Below are 5,000 nucleotides of genomic sequence, written 5' to 3'. Positions count from 1 at the left end.
TCGACCGAGTGCCATTCGAGTTCACAATGTGATGAATCGTCTGATCTGGGTTACCATAGTCACATGCTGGGCTGTCGTTGAAATTCCATTTGTGGAGGTGGTGTTATGTCCTTGCATGGAGAGTGGGGATCCTGTTGAGCACAGACTACCGTTTCCCTGGCAGGTTTCCCTGGGAGTTTCCCTGGGGAAACTACCGTTTCCCTCTTCTGTCGGATCACTCACCAGTTCTTTGTTCGCAGTGTTGTTGTCTGTCCAGAGATTGCATAATATGTCCTTGGTGTTAAACTCAGCATCACTCAAAACATTTGCAAAGCCCCAGAAAGGTTTGCGTGACTCGAGTTGCATATTTGGCAGATTCTGCAGGTCTTCGGGGGTTGGAAGCTCTGGGTTGGCTTTAACGCGATCAGACTCTCTCATTCTTCCCTTCCGGTGCACATCATGTGATGGGATGTCAAACAGGACTAGGAGCCACTGCACAGGTGTTGATTTCAGTGTACCACTGATTATCCAGATCAGTGTTTTCAGGACAGTGCCCAAGTGCTTTGGGTGGCTGCTCTCTGCCCAAACAGGAGAACAGTGTTCTGCTAAAGGATACACAAGAGCAAGACCAGCAGGTGCGAAGAGTGTGTGCACTTGATCCCGAGCTGATATCTGCTAGCTTCCGGGTGTTTGAGGAACGTGAGGCTGCGATCAAGGTTGACTCAAAGGCACTTGGGGAATGGTTCGTTCTTGAATGGCTTTCCGCAAAAGGAAACCTGGAGTTTGCTGTTAGCCAGTCAGGTGCTGAGAAAGAAAGTGGTAACTGTAGTATTAGTTGGGTTTGGACGGAAGTGGACCAACCTTTAAGAGTCTGAGCAATCCTGCCAGCTATACTAATGCCTAATGATCAATTAAATTAAATGAAAAGAATAATAATGGAGCAAAAAAAATAACGAAAACACTGATCTTTCCAAAAAACACCACCAGAGTTAAAATGTGGTTTGAAAAGGTAAATGGAAAGGCAGACAAAGTGTAACCATAACAACCAATGCAGCAGAAAACAATGATCCATGATCTTGCTATTGCTTGCCAAGCCAGCCACTCCTTATCAACCATTTAATTGGACTGCTTGCTTGAGTGCTTAAGCCACTTGCTGAGCACCCTACAGTCGACAGTGGTACAGTTCATGTCCCGATCGGGATGTACAGTCGGCACTTGCGACAAGATAGAGGTACGTAGATAGCACACACGGATATGGTACATATGGGTGGATTTGGATCTGTAAAGGGACTCTCTGCGGGTGTGTGTGCATGCGTGCATGCTTGGTTATGGGTACCGTGGAGGGATGATGATGATGATGATGATGATGATTTTAACTTTTAACCTCAGCAGTGTACTCGCAATCACGTATGTTTTTCCTTTGGCCTCGTGACTGTTTCTGCAGTAATTCGTCATTGTGTATGACTCGGACACACTTTACAAAGGTTATGTGGTTTCTCTTTGTGAGTTTCAAAGCAAAATATATTGGATAACACCCAATTTCCAAGCCGTTCACCATATTAACCCATGTTTCTAAATCACAGAGCCAAATGTTTTCAACTCGTCACACAACAATTGTGTGTGTTGTTCATAAAACAAAGCATATTCTTTCTGCTAACTCCCTTTCCCCAACCCTCTCTCTCTTTGTTCCATCCTCGATCCACCCCCTATTTATACAGTGCAGCATCATCCCACATATCTATATATATATATATCTCTATCTCTATCTCTATCTCTATCTCTATCTCTATCTCTATCTCTATCTCTATCTCTATCTCTCTCTCTCTCTCTCTCTCTCTCTCTCTCTCTCTCTCTCTCTCTCTCTCTCTCTCTCTCTCTCTCTCTCTCTCTCTCTCTCTCTCTGAACATATCTGAACGGTGGTTATGCTCGGATGGTGGTCATCGTCGCATGTATCTGAATGGTGGTCATCTCTGTACGTATCCGGATGGTGGTTATGTCCGGATGGTGGCTATGTCCAGATGGACCCTCCCATCATGCTGCCTTCCCTTACCCTCCACTCAAACTGCCTTCCCCACCCCTCCTCAGTCTCCCTCTTTCCTCGCCTCCCCCCTATCCCTCCTCACTCCTCCTCCCTCCTCACTCCCCCTCCTTCATAAACCCGTCAGTGAAGCGACGGGTTGTATTTGCTGGTGTTCGTGTGTGTGTGTGTGTGTGTGTGTGTGTGTGTGTGTGTGTGTGTGTGTGTGTGTGTGTGTGTATATGTATACATATACATTGTTGTGGTTCTGCAAAACCTTATGCCTCCAAGGCAACGGCACCCAACATACAGTGATCCCCAGGCAGTTATGTCATTAGTCCATGCAGTCAGACCTTCCCCTCATGTTTACTAGGTTAACGGGATGAAGTGCATTGTGTGGGTCGGGTCCTATAGCTAGGTCTAATTATCTTCGCATTCTGTGAAAGGTTATGTTTTGGTCGGCGTGTATTTATTTATTTATTTATTTATTTGTAATCTTGTGATTCGTATAACTCAAAAAGTATTAAACCGAATTGCATGAAATTTGGTGGAATGATTGGTTATTAGCCAGGAAGCATTTGATTAGATTTTGGGATCGTTCGGGTCAAAGGTCAAGGTCACGAAAAGGTCAAAATCGTCTTTTTACGATAACACGGTCAATTTTTATTCAATTTGCATGCAACTAACGCCAAAATGTTCAGAATTCAACGCCTCATCTTGTGATATGCAATATGACACAATGACGCCCATACTCTTGTTGCCGGTTAGGGGTCAAAGGTCAGGGGGGTCACGACCTTGAAAAATATGTGGTTTTTGTCATAACGCGGTCAATTCTTGTCCGCTTTACATGAACCCAGCACCAAAATGTTCAGAATTTAATGCCCAATCTTGTGACACAATGACATCATAACACATGTCACCGGTTGGGGTAAAATGTCGGGGGGGGGGGTCACGCACTTGAAAAATATGCGGTTTTCGGCATAACTCAGTCAATTCTTATTCAATTTGCATGAAACCAGCATCAAACGAGATTACCTTCTCTTGTTGAAACGTTGTATTCACCGAGCTTGCGAGTGAAGACTCGCCAAAACGACGTGAGTTGATTGTTGTTTAGTCCGTAGCCCCCGAAAGTCAGGGGGGGGTCATGACATTATAGATATGTGGTTTGTGTCATAAGACCATTCATATGAAACCAGTTCCCCACACTCATACCAAGAACAAAAAAAGTAGTGGCGGCGAAGGTATGCGCTCTATGAGTGCCCGTTCTAGTTATATCTCTATCTTCCATTCAATCCTGATTTTCAGTCCAACTCTTTCCTTTTATTCATGGTAAAAATTAAAGCAGGCACCACACTCAGGCAGCCACCGTTTGAGAAACTCTCCATCGACACTGTCCAGGAATCGCATGGCGCACCCTTTCATTTGAATCTGCACGCCGATTTACAACGCATCTCACCTTGCTCAACCTCCGCTCACCAGAAGCACCACCTCGACCACCAACATCTCACACAGGAAAAATCACCCCGCACCTCCACGCATCTCCACATCGATGCAATTTGCCACCAAACGAGCGTGCTGCACGGCCCAGGCCACTCGGATCGCGTGGCGGAGGGACGGGCCAGGCACGTTAACAGCACCAACCACAGCTCACCGGGGGTGCCCCGAACGGGCATGCTGGAATGACATGATCCTCATCCAGTCGTCAGAACATGGCTCCGGAAGTTCGGTGAAAGGCTCCGGGCCGCGTCGTGCCGGATGTGCGAATGAGGCCGCTTCCGGCACCAGGAGCCTGGCAGGGCAGGGCCAGAATCCAATGGAAGGGCATGATTTGGATGACGGCGCGTCGCTTTGGGTCGTCGCCCCACCCTTCTCCCGGAGCTTATTAAAGACGGATCGCGAAGGCCGTCCGCCTTCTCTCTCCTCCTCTCGCCTGTTTGCCGTACCCACTTCTTCGCTTCTCTGCTCTGCCCTCTCTCAACTGCACCTCGTTGTCTGCCTGTCGCTGCATCTGCACTCGGGGTTGATGTGCGACAGACGTTCCTCTGGACCAGTGCGACGCACGCATTTCCACGAGCCCCGGCAAAGTGATCAAGCAAGAGATAATGCGCCGACTCTTAAGGTGGGATCGCCCAAGCGGAGCATCCCCCAAAGCGTACTAGGCTGCGCGGTCGGGCGACCGTGCCAGGTATTGAGAGGCCATTAGTTCTCATCTGCTCTTCTTCCTTCTGTCTAACCAATGTAATGCCTCCTATCGGAATATTTGTTTGTGTGTGTGTGTGTGTGTGTGTGTGTGTGTGTGTGTGTATGTATGTATGTGATGGCGCCTGTCGTAGCATAAGTTAAGATTGTAGAGGATATAACGGGATAAGTGTGCTGTGTGTCTGCTTTTGTAAATTGCTTGCCTTTTGTCGCACCCCACAAATTCCTTGCTATCTCTGCTGTACATAATAAAAAACCCCATTCACTGCACCACATACTATTCCTCGCTAATTGTAAATAAATGCTTTGGATGTAAATGTTCCCAGCTCGTTTTCGTCTTTTCCTTCATTGGTCCAGCATGGTCCGTATCCCAGCCTCGCTGGGACGTTATCCCCCAACGATCTGTTTTCATAGCCGGTACGTCCTTGGCAGTTACGCTTGGCTGCATCTGATCTGGTAAGGTGATCCGGTTTGAACAAGGCAGACCGAGGGCGTGTCCCCCGGTAATGAGATCACATGACCATTTTTGGGAACCGGTTCCATTAGACAGAGGATCCTGAGTCACATGGTTGAGTTATTGGCGTTCACGGTCGATTCGCGACCCGCCGTGACACAGAGTTATCCATGTGCGACGACCTGAAATTCTGGAGAGTCTGGTGGGAACCTGAGGTAGCTTCTCTCCCCCTTCCCCCGCCCCCTCATGGTCTTATTGCCCCGACCCTGGGACAGCAACAATATATATGTCCTCATAGTGTACACACACGCACGCACGCACACACTCGTGTATCACAGGGACAGTTCAAG

General features: G+C 47.8%; 1 protein-coding gene across 4 annotated transcripts in view; it reads right to left on the bottom strand.

The window, feature by feature from the left end:
* CTC1 (CST telomere replication complex component 1) overlaps positions 1-5,000 on the bottom strand; it is a 414,875-nt gene that overhangs the window by 34,556 nt on the left and 375,319 nt on the right. The gene's annotated exons all lie outside the window — the stretch shown is intronic.

The sequence above is a fragment of the Eptatretus burgeri genome, chromosome 3 (assembly GCF_056783735.1).
Source record: "Eptatretus burgeri isolate ZD-2024b chromosome 3, Ebu_testis_v1, whole genome shotgun sequence".
In the NCBI taxonomy this organism is placed as follows: domain Eukaryota; kingdom Metazoa; phylum Chordata; class Myxini; order Myxiniformes; family Myxinidae; genus Eptatretus; species Eptatretus burgeri.
Note: the sequence above shows the minus strand (reverse complement) of the source record. Positions and strands in the feature narration are given on the sequence as shown.